The sequence below is a fragment of the Tupaia chinensis genome, unplaced genomic scaffold, assembly GCF_000334495.1.
Source record: "Tupaia chinensis unplaced genomic scaffold, TupChi_1.0 Scaffold000093_1, whole genome shotgun sequence".
NCBI classification, from domain to species: Eukaryota; Metazoa; Chordata; class Mammalia; order Scandentia; family Tupaiidae; genus Tupaia; species Tupaia belangeri.
In genome coordinates, this window is record NW_006159555.1 from 1,169,653 (window position 1) to 1,185,426 (window position 15,774).

General features: G+C 39.0%; 1 protein-coding gene and 1 long non-coding RNA gene across 3 annotated transcripts in view; one reads left to right on the forward strand and one right to left on the reverse strand.

Moving 5' to 3' along the window:
• ELAVL2 (ELAV like RNA binding protein 2) overlaps window positions 1–4,298 on the reverse strand; it is a 161,907-nt gene extending 157,609 nt beyond the window's left edge. Inside the window, exon 1 of one of the 2 annotated variants that reach the window (XM_027769786.1) lies at window positions 3,746–4,298. The gene's annotated coding sequence lies outside the window, so the exon portion shown is untranslated. The remainder of the gene's footprint in view (window positions 1–3,745) is intronic. The other variant, XM_014585785.2, reaches the window with a different exon arrangement.
• Window positions 4,299–4,358: 60 nt separating this feature from the next.
• LOC102492635 (uncharacterized) lies at window positions 4,359–8,404 on the forward strand. The gene is made up of 3 exons (XR_333770.1): window positions 4,359–4,464; window positions 7,574–7,700; window positions 8,283–8,404. It is a non-coding gene; the product is annotated as an uncharacterized LOC102492635 (long non-coding RNA).
• The last annotated feature ends 7,370 nt before the right edge of the window (window positions 8,405–15,774 follow it).

The following is a 15,774-nucleotide window of genomic DNA, read 5'->3' on the forward strand; positions in this document are numbered from 1 at the left end:
AAGTTTGCAAACCCCGAAGCTCTGGGCGCTAACGGAGAGTCAGGGCGACTAGAACGTGCCTTAAAGGAGTATTTCAAAGTATATAATATATACACATATTTGTCAAGAACAGTTTAAAAGGCTCTTTTTATTCTCTACTTCACAGCCGAAGGCTCCTGTCCCTCGATGGAAAACTAGACTTAGCCCCCACTGTCCCTCTCTGCATCTAAATGGAATCTGACGTTTAAATAAGCCCAGAGTACCTGTGCGGGGTGCTATACTCTGCTTCAAATGCAAAGTAAGAAATTTTGTACTGTGCAAGCGCCGCATCCTTCCAGCTCCCCCACAGGTCCGGAAATGGCTAACTCTTCACCAAGGGGGCGTCCCATCGCTGTCTTGCCTCGGTCAGTTCCCCCCACACCGGGCTCCATCCCTTTCCCCCAGGAAAACCTGTGTGGGTCCTCAGCCCCCCAGGCCCACAACTGGGAGTCAAAGCTGACCGAGTCATACGCTGTAGCACGTTTTAACACCTGCTCGACCGCTTAATTTCAAGAGCACCTGTCGTGGGTTTCATTATTATTATTATTTTTCATTGCAAAGGCTTCCGTTGTAACCGTTCTCTCTAAAAGATATATACATACATACACACACACACAAATATATATGTGTATGTATATACACATATATATATATACATTTTAAAAGATCACCTGTCATACCTACCTGAAATCACAGGAGGTAAGAGAAAAGACCTGAACAGTGGGTGACTGAGTCGCCACAAGAACGTGACCGAGGTTACAGTTTCAAGGGCATGATGCCGGTTTAATGCAGCAAGGTCCGCTAAGGGCGCCCAGCGCTCCCCCCCACCATGTGATGGGCGGGGCAGGGGGGATGGAGGAGGACTCCTCTAACCCAGGGCAAGGGTGAGGGAGACAAATTTGCTCTCTTGGGCAAAGTCAAATCACGCTTAAAAAAATAGGGGACTCAACCACCGTGGAAAAGGAAACAGGCCATCCTTCAATTTGGGGGACCCAAACTGGGGACACCGGGAATAATAGCCAATTGATTCTATATGAGCATTTCTGTGTCACCCCAAATCCAATTTGCAATTAAATGACCTTTATTGACTTTGTACTGGTTCTGGGGGAAAACAGCTCAAAGCCTCAGTGCCTCTTTGACCTCCCTTAAACAGTTAATTATAATATTCCAGTCCCAGGCTAGTGCAATTGCTAAAAAGGCCCGTTTCCAAACAGTAGGCATAAATGGGCCTACCTAAATGGCTAACCCAAGCCTAAAACTCTTAGAATGCCTTATGCTCTACATCCTGAAGCGGACTTCTGTAAGTTAAGGGAGACCTCTCTGGCTTCCCCAAATCTTCCAAACCACTTCTGCCTACAGTCCTTGTGTTTTTGAGGAGAACTGCAGAACAGGTTAGCTATACAAAGCAAGGTGTCCAAGCAGCTGGCTTCAGAAGGAAGAGGAAGCAGAAGTGCCTGTTGTAAGACACACTCCGGGAATGGCAGCAATAACTGAGGGAAATAGTTCATTTCTTTTTAATCCCATAAAAAACCTCTTAGAAGCACTGCTCTTTTTTTCAGACTTATTTGTTCTAACTATGACAAATCTCAAGAAGCCATTTTACGAGGAAGTCTTACTGACCCAAACACATTTCCTACTCTACCATTCCCTAAAACAGGAACACCTTTTCCTGACCTTTAGGAACTGATTTCTTTTTTCCAATTAGGAAAATGATTTATCTGGTTACTGTTGTCCGCTCTGTACTTTTTTGTTTCCTTTTCATTTTAAGCCCACGTTTTATAAGTTGCAACTAACAACATCGGCCTAGGAAATAAAACATATTCATCTCTTTCTCAACCCCACCACCCAGAGGATGGGTATTATAAATAGGGGTGTGGAAAAGGGATGAAGGATTAGAATCTCAACCAAGGGGGGATGTTTGTGCATAAGTGGGGGAGGGGAGAGCATCTTTGCTTTGGGGGGAGGTGGGGAGGAAGTACGGAGACATCCATCCAGGACCAGCAGTGTTAGGAGTAAATACTAAAGGGCTGATTATTTCTCACACCTTCCCCACGATAAAGCTAGACCTGCAACTGGTAATTCTGAGAGAAAACCCCCAGTCTCGACATCAGTTTCGCAAACTGGTACTTGAAAATGGAAAACGGAGAATGTATTCAACCTTCAATTTGCCACAGTTGTGCTGCTTTCGTATTAATTCTTCACAGACGTGAAATAGGTGGGTACGTAACAACGTGCTGGGCATAAATTAAGCAACAATGGCCACACCGCGGTACTCTCATGGTGGGCATTGCCACCTTGCCATGGCTAGCCCCCAACGCCCTTGGCAGAGTCGTGCGGAAAAGGCTGGAGGCGTGTTGGCTTTTCAAACCCAGAGGGTGGGTGCGGTGGAGAGCAGTGAGAAATTAACAACCCAGCTGGCTTTGTACCTTTCCCATCCTCTGCCTCTCAAGGACCAAAGGAGCGCTCTCACGCACACACTCACCCACACCCCCTCGTGCAAATAATTTAAACTTCTCTTGGGCAAAGCCAGCACCTCTATTCTCCACCACCGCCCCCTCCCGGCCTCCCCGCCCCGGGAACATCTTCCCCCTTTCCCACATCTATCCTGGACTCTCTCTTTTTTGCATTAGAAAGCCAGCTGGTTTCTCCTAAACCCTGAGAAATCACAAAAGTTAAAACGAAGCGTGTGCCTCTCGGCCCAGCTTCTCGTCCCCAACCATCTTTCTCTTGGCGTCAGTTTAACAATAGCTATTCAAGGAAGGAGGGGGCAACAAGAAGGGGGTGAAGGATACGTGGCCGAGTTGGCTCCTGGGGTGACTGCGAAGCCTCTAGGCTGCGAAGGGGTTCCCCTTCGCCCTGAAGGCGAAGGCAGCCGCGTAGGACCAAGGACAGGGCTTGGAATCCACTTCCCAGCGTCTAACACAGCGAGGCTCCCAGGCAGCCGCCACTTCACAGACACAGCTCCAAGGATCTTATTTACGCTTTTCTGAACAAAGGGAATCTCATATCCGGCACAGGCTTAAGAATTCGCCCCCAAATTGGCTATCGTCTATTACAATTGAATTATGGTAACTGGCGTCGGTGAATTAGAGCCCGCGTACCTAGTAATGATGAGTTTTGACAGCTTCTAACCACCCCAGCCCCAGCCCAGCCCCAGCCCTCAGGCGGCATGTACTTTTTTCAGTCAACTACAACTCAGCTGCCTGGTGCAGCATCTAAATTCCATCTGGCAATCCCATCTCCCAAGCACATGCTATCTGGTTAATGCAATTAAGCCTGGGGTTTTCGCTGGTCTAATCTGCAAGTTCAGGCTTCTGATTCCGCTTAATGATACTAAAGCCTCTCCGGTCCTTCGGTTTTTGCTTTGCAAAGTAGAGGCATGCATCCCCCAACACCCAAGTTATCCCTCTTTTCCCACGAAATGAACTTCCAACCTCAATCCTGAAGCTCACTCAACATCTAGTCTCCCATTGTACCCCTCCTCTTCCCTGGCCACATTTACCGCTTAAGTTTCTGCTACTGACATTTGTGAATATTCAGTACGTTAAGCATGCGTCCACCGTCTTTTCGTCTAGCTCTCTAGAATTTAAAAGCAGAGCAGTAGCTTTGAAATGAGACAAACATGTGCAATTAACTTCATATTCTGTATTCCGCTCACTTACAGGTTTTCTGGGTTTGCCAGCGCATCGCTGCAACTAATGATTAAAGAAACCAAACCGAAACTTACCTTTCTCCCTTAAGGTTTTTGTGTATGTGTGTTTTTAAAGTAACGGTGCAGTTCTCCCAATAAGGATGAGCAAGAAGCTGCTGGATAGTTCTCTTAAGACAGCACGAAACCTAAACTGTGCTCGGCTTAAAAGAAGCAAATAAAAAGAAATGCTTTCGACCCCAAAGTCCAATACTAAAAGATATGGCGAAAAAAAATATATGAAAGGGGAGGGGAAACTTAAAAAAAGAGAGTTTAAAAAGACGGAGAGACTACCCTCCTATTGCCGTTCAACTAAACAAAAAAGGGGCAAGAAAAACAAACCAAGGAACAAAGAAAAGAGAAGAAAGAACGTTTTTTCAAAAAGACGATGTCTTTCTCCTTGTTGCTTTTTAGTAGGTCGCTACAGGAGTAAGCTGCTGCATCTCTAAGTGAGAACAGAAATAAGGGGGGAGGACGTCTTAAAAGGGAGGTGGACTGGACCACAGATTTATAGCACCGTATCACCAACCCCTTCTCTGCCTCCGCACTGCCGGGTGTGCAGCTGCTCTGCCAGGCTCCTATCCCGGGCAGCACGCGCGGAAGTATACGCCGAGTCGCGCCACAACGTAACTTGCTCATCGGCCCAGAATTCTGATTGGTCCAGATGCTCTCATTGAACACGCCCAGGCAAGGCCGCGTGATGCAATTGGCTAGGAGCTTGTGTCACTCTCGAGAGCTCAATGGAGTCCCGTTTCAAGGTAAGTTGTGCGGGGAGGTACACACTTAACACTGGCGGCGAAGGGAAATGCAAGAAGCAAAAAGCAAAAGGAGATGGGGAGAGAGCAACGTGGGAGGGTTGGAACTGTACTATCAGAGTTTGCGATATGGCACGATCTTCTTTCCTCTTAAATCTTTCTGGTTCGGAAAGATTCATTTTCTTTGCCATCACTGCTGCATCTATGGCATATTTCTTTATAACATTAAACTCTGTCCGGTATGTATGAGTCATTGAGAGCTCCGTCTCTTTGATCTGAGTGAAAGGGATGAATGTACATCCATTACTTGCCCGCATGCCTTTTTCGATTTGTGTTCCAGTATTATATATTAGATATTAGGCAATCGTATGTCTTTATTTTATTATAACCATATTGCAAATTTTTTGGCATATGTTTAAAGCGTTTTTAGAGGATAAGAATGAAGTGAGAAATGTTTTCAGATAAAGCTGCACAGTTTGAATTAGCTTTCACTACATGATAGAATAAAAAAGTATAAGATAAGCATCCTCTCCAGGAAATGAGGTGCTGAGTTCAGCTAAGGTCCTTCACTTGAGGTATATGATAACTCTCAAAAAGAGCAACTGTATATAAAATTAGAACAAGATATTCCTGTATTTGCTGGCAGTATATTGCTTGGGCCACACATGCATTTGTTGATAGTAAAGATAGTTGAACCTTTATCAGGACTCTTTCTCTGAGGGTTTAGAAAGTTAACCAGATGGCCAAGTGCAATCAATGCTTCTGCTTTATTACAAACCCATATTTTAATAACAGTCAGGAGGCTGAAATGTAGTTTTATTCATGATATTTATTTCTTCCTCCAAGTGAAATTGAGGTACTCAGGATCGTCTCAATGTATAAGTAGAGATAATATTCACTTGCCCTGTTCTTTTCCAGGCAGAATTTCTTCTTTCAGTCTTCAAAGATAGCACCAGCTTCCTAGACAGTACACTTACATTTCTTAAACAATATAATATATCTTCTCTAGAGGCACATGCCATTCTGAAAGGAATTCTTTTATCTGCTTATATACTTCTAATGGCTATCTTTGAGGATACTGGAAAAGAGAAGGCACAGGTAAGAGTCAGAGGTTGCAGCAAGATGGGGTCTCATGGAAGAGAAAGGGATAGATGGTCCCAGAGCAAAATGACTTGGAAGCGAGGAGTAAGGTAAATCAGTGTTCCTTGAGAGTGTCCTTGAGTGTTTATAAATGATTAATGGCAAAGAATAGAAGACCTGTTTATCTCCCATATAGCCCGCATAACAATGTCAGAGTTCTCTTACTTTGCATTACAATAACTGGGGTTTCAGAAAGAAGGCCTGAACCTATAAGTTATCTTACAATTAACATTTACAGTTATCAAGCTCCTATCCCCTAGTTTTTATATAACAACAGCTCCTGAGGGTCTTAGTTTCAACATAAAATTATTCTCTAGGCCTAGGTAAAACTCTTGGCAGGAAGAAAGGAAAAGCAGTTTGAAGAAATGGAGTCAAGGAGCTGGGGGAAAAACTAACTCCATCTCACCTATAACATCTGTAGTAACTGAAGATTGGATTTGTTGTCATCCTTCACCCTTAGTTCAACACAAAGACATACTCATAAATAAATACAATTTGAGTAAAAGTAAAATGCTACTTGATTTGATCAAACTTATTTATGAAATGAATTTTCTTTTCACCTTGTTACCATGCCCTTAATATTGAATTGAGTGCAAGTGGTCCTGTAATCTTATCATTTTGAAAAAAAAATCTTTATTCTTATGTAAGTGTCCTAAAACTGGGTGGGAACTAATACTTTTAATTTTTTGGTGCATGTTTTTATCCACAAGAAAACTGGTATATTGTAGTGGTTGTATTTTCCAAAAGGAAAAGGGGATACAGAAAGCTGGGGATGGTATGAAGCGATGAAAATCTAGCATGTGTGTTATGTAAAGAAATTATAAGCAAAATTGTAAACTTGTCCATTCAAATGCTATTTTCTGTAGACTCTATATATATCCTTTCAGTCTTTGGGGACAGAAAAGCAAATATTTTCAAAATACTATCATCCTTAGCTTGTCTTTTCTATGTGAGTAAAATGGACTTAAATTACTCAAGAAATTATCTTAAAATGCTAGTTTACTTCCTCAATCAAACAAATGTTTTCTTTAAATTTAAAAACTTTAAAATAGATGCATCGTAAGCAACCTATACTTTTCCAACTTCTAAAAATAAAAACAGAATACAGTTACTTTAAAACAGGTAATATCTGGATGTAGATTTCACTTTGAAACTCAGTGTCATAGCTTGAATCATTAAGATATACTATCTTGCAATTAATGAAGGCTATGTACAAACATCTGAGTCCCCAGGAAGTAAATATGTGATCAGCCTCTCTTCATTCACAGTTAAGAAAAAGAATTATCCACAGCATCTAAACTTGCATTAGCAAAGCATTTAAAAGACACCTGTGGTATGCTTAAGTCATGTTGGCTCTGACATCTCTTCAAAGTCCTTGGCATTATTTTGAACTGCAGCAGGAAAGAGGAAAGATTGAGACTCATGAGAGCTTTGGGGAAAAGTCTGCTGTGGATAAAGTGGCAAAAAATACTAATAATAAAATAAAATTTAAAAGGTTCTCAAAGCCGAAAAAGTAATGAATTCAATTGATGACATTTCTAATGTTTCTTTATAAAAGAACATTCACATCAATACATAAAATTATTGTGGATGATATCGCCTAGGATAAATAACTCTCTTGCATTAGTTCTCCTACGGATGGGGGAGGGAGTGATTTTAGCGTTTCATAATAAAGGGCACTGAAAACTACTTGTAACTCTTTCTTTAAAAAATAGTAAATAAAGCAAGTACATAAATCTAAGTAAATTAATTCACATTATTTAGTTTCGGGCAATAATTTCAAACAGTATACCCTCCCAGATAAATAAAAACATTCTGTGTTGGTTTGTCAGACTGTTTGGTGGTGGGTTGTGGTTCCTAATATTGGAAATATGATAGTTTAATACCTGCCTGAGAAATACAGGTATTATAAAACTTTCTGATTACTCTTATTTAATCTTCTTAAAGTAGCATGTCAACTTTACTTCCACAGCTTACAAAACAAGGGGGGGGAAAGTGGAGAAAATTTACACCAATACGAGTTTAAGCCCTGGCGACCCGACAAGAGAAGGAGGCAAGAATTAGCACCATGGACAGAGACAAACAGCCCCTGAATAAAGGTTTGGAAAGCTTGCTAGTGTTTTCTCCCTTCCTGTAAAACTCGGAAACTGCACTTCTTGGGAACGTTTCATTTCACGAACTTTGAAAAAAGAAACGGTCTCACTCCATAGAAACACGTTTATTTTGAATTGGGCTGGCTTTTGTTAGTCCTCGGTCATCGTAACAAACCTCCAGGAAAGTTACAGCCGGGAATTCGCGGCGCACACCTTCCACTGTCCTCTTCTACATAAACTCTCTTGCCCGTTTGAACCTGCCTTTCATTAGTGTTCACGCAAAATAAATGCAAATCCAGGTTGTCTTCTAAAAGTCTGGTAAACCTACTCCAGAGGTTTTAATCCTTGAAATTCCTAATGGGAATCGCAGGAAAATCTCCTCCCTGCTCACCCTCTCTCCCCTACCCTAAGTCTTCTCGGAATCCCTCCATCCCCTAGCAAAGGGCAAAACCTTTTATCCAAAGGTGAGTGACCTCGAAGACTATTTTGCAAAGAACGATTTAGGGACAGTGCCAGGGGCGGCAGTGAGCAGGGTCACAAAAATTCTTTACTTTCTAATTGCCTTGTATCTTTAAACTCCCGTTCCAGGGGGAAGACTGTAAAGTATGAACACACTCAACGAGGATCCCCCCTAAGTCCTGAGACCACTGTTGACTCTTAAAGACGTGGACACTGTTCATTTAAATGTTTAAACAATAAATGTCACCAGTGTGCGGTAAATCTTTGAGGTGATCCTTAATTGCTCTCCACTCTATCCCCACCACTCCACCTACAACACATTTTTTTTTCCTGGGCAAAATGTGCATGAGGTGCATTGTCCTCATAGATAATTTGTCCGCAGGTTTTCAGACTAAGAAATGTTGTACCTCCCCCAGAGTCTCTCGGAAAATATATTTGCAGCCTCGGACCCGCGATCATTTATGTCAAGGTTTCCACAAACGTCCTCGGATTTTCTTCCCCTCTTTGACTTAGTAGCAACTTTTAGGAGGATAAGCTCACGTCTTTCCTCCGCATAGGAAGGAGCATCTAGGCGACCAGAGGAGGGTGAGGTAAGAAAAACTGGAGGTGAGAAAGGTCAAATCACAGCCTTGTGTCCGTTTCTTTCAGAGATGCTAACAGCCTTCTCTAAGCTTCCTCCCGGAGCCGAAACATTTCATGCAAAATTAATACGAGTAATTAAAAATAGCAGTTTCGAAAGTTAAAGAAAACCATCTGTCTCAGCTGGTTGCATTCAGTCTTTTCGCCGTCCCTTTACCGGGACCTGGAAAGAAACGGTTTTTCTGCTTCCGATGCTCGGAGGTTCTTTCTTATATTGAAGATTTATGTTTCCACTTGTGTGCAATGCACGTCTAATTTGAAATAATAAAGTAGGGCTGAGCAGTCAGTCAATCAGAGCTATCAACTGCGCTCGCACGCCGCCCTGCCCCCCACCCCCCTCTGGTCGAACTATTTCCCTCCTCCTCCTCTCACTCTCTCTGCCCTCCCTCTCTGCTTCCCTCCCTCCTCTTCTCACACACACTCACAGTCCCCCCCCACCACCACCACCACCACGTGTGTTCAGATCAAACCCTTGCCCCACAGAGCAAGTGACGGCACCGGGGCACAGTGACAAAGGCGGAGTTTGTATCAGAAGAAGACTGAGGCCCGGGGAGACACAGCGGCTAGAGAAACAGCTGTCTTATCAGCCGGCTGCAGAGATGGAGATGGCTCGAGAGGTCCTCAACAGATAATCACTTGAATAGGTTTGCAAAGCGCCAAACTTCACGCTTGATAAGGCCAACCCAATGTAGAGAGCAGCCCAGATCCTGCTCCATTCTGTTTTATCTGGGCTGTAAATTAAGAAATTGAAATTCAGGTGGCAGAGGCAGCAAGCAGTCTGCTGATAGACCGCTAAAGTAAACTGTCATTAAAATGCTTTCGGCAGGCAGAAAGGGGGCGCCTGGAATGGTGGGATATTGTTTAAAATATGTGTGTGCGTGTGTGTGTGTGTGTGTGTGTGTGTGTGTGTGTGTGTGGAGAGAGAGAGAGAGGGAGGGAGGGAGAGAGAGATAGAGAGAGCTGGTCAGAGAAAAAAGCCCAACAAGATTAAAAATGATCTGAGTAGGGAGGCACAAAGTTAATACAGTGAGGAATGGAGAACAGATCCGGCATCTGGCCATAATTTCTAGTCATAGCTATTATAAATAAACAGTTCGAAAAGTATTAAGGTGTGTGAAGTTTGGTGTGTAGAACTTAAGTAACAAGTTAAACCAGCCTAGTATAAAAGGGCATTCCATCTTTATCAAAGCAGGGAGGGAGCAGACATGTATTCCAAATGGACTCAAAAGTTCTTTCCTTGTGAGAAAAGCAGGTAAACTGAACACAGAGGAGTTAACCCTAAACTGAGGTTTTCCCTGGTCTTTTTATTAAAGCAAGAGGGCTACAATGATTCCAGGATGATTTTTAGAGTGGCCTGAGACGTCATTAACTACAGAAAGGAACCTGCTTAAGTTACTTACAGAAATGCTAGTTACAAGTCCCTCCCTCTTTACCCAGATAAATATATAGGCTAATTTAGGAAACTCAATTTCCAGGTGTGTGTTTTGACACCACCTGATTGTTACTGCACGCATTACATTCATTACATTCTTCCGTCTGCTTTTAAGGATGTGAAATTGGAAATGGCATGCATTATTTAAATAACTCTCATTTGGTATGTATAATGACCATATAGTCAGTGATCTTGTTGTCTTGACTCACTATTGACTAAATACTATACTTGGTCTTTGCAGCTTAAGTGGTTTACAAGTCCACTGGTATCCATTTATGATATATATAGAGGATGCATTGAATTTTTTACAACTTCATTTATATTTTAAGTCTTAGCAGCATTTATAAAAAGGTACTTTCAACTGACAACATATAAAATTAATATAGTTTTAGAAAATTGGCTTTTATTTTGTTTATCCCCCCCCCAAAACTTTGACCAATTTCAGAATGCACTTAACTGACAACATAAAGGCTACTTAAGTCACTTTGAATGCAAAACATTAGAGATGAATTTGTTGGAAAAGGAGATGAGAAAAATTGTAAGATACTAACATATGTTTTAATGATTATTAAACTATTTGAATATATTTTAAACAATTATTCTAAACTTTGAAGTTGTCATCTGATTACTCAGGGTGATAAACAAATGTTAGTCATGGAAACTCAAAGATATTCCTATAAATAGTTACATGCAAAAATCCTTCATACCTACACAGAACATTTTTTTTTTAAATCCAAATGTGTAGGTAAATAAATGTGGTGTGCATCCTTTAATAAAAGAGACATTTACAGTTATGTAAGCTAACTTTTCCCATCCATGCCATCATTTGCCATGTTATACTGGTTTAAATAGTGACTACTACATAAGCATTAAGAAACACTTTTATTGAATTGCAGCAGTTTAGGCATCATTATATATCTTTAGATAATCAGATAATAAGATATTTTTGTTTGTTACAAATACTCAAGTAAGTTTAAATGACCAAATTTAATAAACCACTTTAACCGTGATTTTCATTTTTGCTTTTCTCAAATTGTATTCACAATGGAGAGCTTAAACCATCCTTTGTTAGTACACTAGGATTTTTCAAAGGTGTGAATTTGCATATGGGTTAAAAGATACATTCTCACTAAAGTTTAAATGCAGTAAAAGATATCGCATACATTTAAATTGTTATAGATTTCAAAAGAAGATCATTTTTAAAAGACATTTTTATTAAACAAAAAATTTAGCATGAAATTAATATTAAGAACAACTTTTCTCTCATTCTTGTTACCTATGAATTATATACATGGTTTCTAAAGGCATAACAATTCATTATGAATTATGAGAAGGAATAGAGTCCCAAAATGTAAAATTTGCTTTTAAAAATAATTTTCTATTATTAATTCCTCTCTATGGAAAATGGAATAGTATATTATTAAAGCAGTATTCCTAGTATGTTGAAAGGCAAAAATTTTAGAAGCTTTTGAATCATCTAAAACTTATAACATTTTTATTTACAACTGATCACAATTCTATTACCAAAAATATCAGGCATGACTGTGTATTTTCAGATATGACATTTATCATCAGGTAAGGGTCAAATGAGTGATACATAATCAGTTCCTGTTTCTAAATATTTATTCATCTTTGAGAAAAGGCCCATCTCAATTTGATTCAAGCATCTTCCGAGTTCCTTTAACTGTGCCAGAATAATAGAATTAGAGACAGTAAGTCCTTAAAGGAAATTGGACTCATTTTTAGGAAATTCTAATAAAAAGAAAATTTGGGAGGTTTAATAATTAGCACGTTGTAGAAAACATAGTCACACTATGTTTGGGTTTTGTTGTTATTGCTTATCCATCTAAATTTTTGAATAATATATCTATATAAAATTTTTAATATTATAGATTGTTACAGAGTTCTTTAAAACAGAAATTGTAATGTTATCCCAGGATCTACAGTTCTGAACATTGTTAAGAGCGTGGGCTTTCACTTCAGACATATGTATTTGAATCTGACTCTACCATTATGTGGCCTTGGATAAGTTATTACTTTACTGCTTCTACACCTTGGTTTCCAGATCTGTAAAATGGTGATAATGCCTAATTTGGGATCACTGTTAGGATAAATGTAATCATGAGTATAAAATTCCCAAACTTCCTGGCTTAAAGGAAACAGTCCATATATGGTAACTACACTGATAAGCACCAAAAATGGTAACTTAGCACATTAATTTGATGAACCCACAATTAGAATTCCTGCTTTTGCATACTGTGGCCTAAGTGTTTTCACTTAGTCACACTAATATATTTCATGATAAATATCTTCTCACTTTTCTAATTGCAAGCAAGTTTAAAAGGCCCCAAATGTTATAAAATCTTCTGTCTGCCCTGTTATGTGACTTCAATATATTTCACAATACAATTTCATGATTCACCCATAAAAAGTTGTGGGTCTTCAAAAAGGAACTGAGTCTGAGATCCCATTTGATTGATATAATAATAAAAACACCTTAGATTTTTATAGTACCTTTTATCACAAAAAGCTCAATGCACTTTTACATATTTATCATTGTAACCCCAGGAGGTAAGGAGGATATAAATTACTTCTCATTTTCAGGGGCATAACAGAGGCATGAGGAATTTAGGTAACATTTCTAAGGTTAATAGAAATGAAGAACAGGTTTTCTGAATGTCAGTCTTCCTGCAATCTGTTATTCTCTTTGGCATTAATTATGGCTATTGTTACTTTTAGTTAGGCTCAAATGTTAATGTTTGGCATTAAGTATAGCTTATAATTCAGTTAATTACTTAATGAAATCAGGTTGAATCAAATATATACCATCATGGTCTAATCAAATTAAATATTTGATTCTATGTCAAGACATTTTCATTATTCAATTATATGTATTTTTTCTCCCCCCCCCCTTTTTTTTTTTTTTTAACTTTTTTTTTTTCAACGCAACATTTTGCTCAATGCACTTTTACATATTTATCATTGTAACCCCAGGAGGTAAGGAGGATATAAATTACTTCTCATTTTCAGGGGCATAACAGAGGCATGAGGAATTTAGGTAACATTTCTAAGGTTAATAGAAATGAAGAACAGGTTTTCTGAATGTCAGTCTTCCTGCAATCTGTTATTCTCTTTGGCATTAATTATGGCTATTGTTACTTTTAGTTAGGCTCAAATGTTAATGTTTGGCATTAAGTATAGCTTATAATTCAGTTAATTACTTAATGAAATCAGGTTGAATCAAATATATACCATCATGGTCTAATCAAATTAAATATTTGATTCTATGTCAAGACATTTTCATTATTCAATTATATGTATTTTTTCTCCCCCCCCCCTTTTTTTTTTTTTACAACTCTGTTCATAGCAAGGCAACATTTTTGAAGCTACTGGTCATTTATTGCCTTGAAAGAAATCTGTTCCAATCTCCTTATCATTCACCTTTCCCGAGGCTTATTCACCTTCTCCACATATATTTTTATAGCCTATTATATTTGTTCCATTTACATAGGCTAAGAGTACTTTCTGCTCTAGTTTTTCTATTTCTTAGCTTTTCTGTGCTTGAAAATCTATCAAAATAACTATCCACAGGAATATAGAGGTAGACAATATAAAGGCCTTTTAAAATAGTTGTTTGTTTTGAATATGAAAAAATGGAGCGCCAATGTCCACTTGCCATTGTAAAAGACAGACTATCAAAATTCTAAAAGTTGCTTATGGTGAACGGTTTTGCAGTTTCCTCCCAGGCTTACTTTGCTATGGACTGATAGAGATGTAGCTAGGTGTAGACTTTCAGTGAATAAGTGAAATGGAAGGAAACAACATTTTCCATCTGACAAAAGAATGAACCTTAAACTTTTGAAGGTCTAAATTTAAGGTCACAATGGAAAGCAGACTTAATGTTTTTTTTTTTTTTAAAAAAAAAACTTCAATAGGCATCTGTCTGCATCCTAAATGTGTCTTATAATTTGATAAGGTTGAGCCACTCAAGGTCAAGCCTAGTCATGTGTCTGTCGGAAGGCTATGAGGAAGTATCACCAGTACCAAGAAGAAACACAGTGCTACTATTTATTACTGTTTCATATGAACACCTCTTAATTCTTCAAATTGATGTGATTAAGTCGAAAGGCTACTTTTCTGATAAAAAATATGTATATGTACTTGAAGGCTGAGGATACTGATGTAATAGAAACAATATTCTCTTCCTTTGGTCACTGTCATTCTAGTATAAAAAATTCGAGAATATGGTTGTTTGAAATGTCAGTTTTTGTAAACATGAGTTGGAAGATGTAACATAAATGAATGGTGTTACAGACTGTTTAAGCTGTTTGAGTAACAAATAGACATTTCCTTGAATTATTTTGACACAATTTACTGTGAAATTTCTTTTTTTCCTCTTGCTGTTATTTCTAGATCCTTGTGTAGACAATAAAAAGAAAAGCTTTTCTTTTATGTCAGGGCTCATTATTTAACTGATAGAGCACTGATGTTTTCTAGAATACTAATATTTCCTAGATGTAAAATGAATACTAAAAGAGAGGTGTGTCTCCATACTAGTCACATCAAAAGGCTACAGGGAAGTTTAAGTGTCTTTGTAAGGTTTGTATAAGAGAGAAAATTTTAATATATACTACAGTATTTCATTCCCAGTTTTTTTTTTAAATCTTGATGTAAATGTACTGGTTTTGTGTGTGTGTGTGTGTGTGTGTGTGTGTGTGTGCATTTAGAGCAATTTAAAGGAAGTTTGAGGTGAAAATTGCAGGACTTTGGTGGAGGAGACCAGATTGACTACGGTGAATGATATAAGTAAGAGAGCATCAGATATCAGGTTAGTTGGGGATTATGTAGTCCCATCATGCTTTCTTTGAAGCCAGCACAGGGAAATAAAAAGAAAAAAACTACTGGATATAGAGTATATCTACTGACAACTGCAAATTTTGGAAGTATCCAGCAGGAAGACTCAATCGAATGTGTAGAAATCAGAACCAAGAGATAAGCAAGGTTAAGAAGCTTTTGTCTAAAACTCAAGACTCCTCAGAATGAGGTGGCAGGGTATAAAGATAACAGAGATGGAGGGAACACTGACAGATAGAGGAAAGGGGTTTATGACACCAATAATAATGGAAAAGGCTTGACAGCCAAAATATTTCTACTAAGCACTGAGAAAGTGGTAGGGTTCTGAACAAATAATGTTTTGAGCCAACAAGAGCAAGCAATTCCGAGGGAGAGAAAACATGGAGTCTATCAAGGCTGGCACTCTGCATAGGCCCGAAGGCCTCTAAGACATCTAGTGCCTAGGAGAATCTTTAAAAACAATGCTGGCCATGGTTTGAGTCTCAGACCTGGCGGCTTGCTTTCTCACTCTCCCTCTCTCTCTCTCTGGCAAAACTCATGTGAAAAATAATATTAACGATAATAATAATAAATAAACAATTCTAAAAAAAAAAAAAAAAAACAGTGCTGGGAAAGGACAGATTGTGGCATTCAGTAAAGATTCCTAGGCTTGGAGAAAGCAGACCTGATCCTAACATTATTTCTCCCACTAGCTTG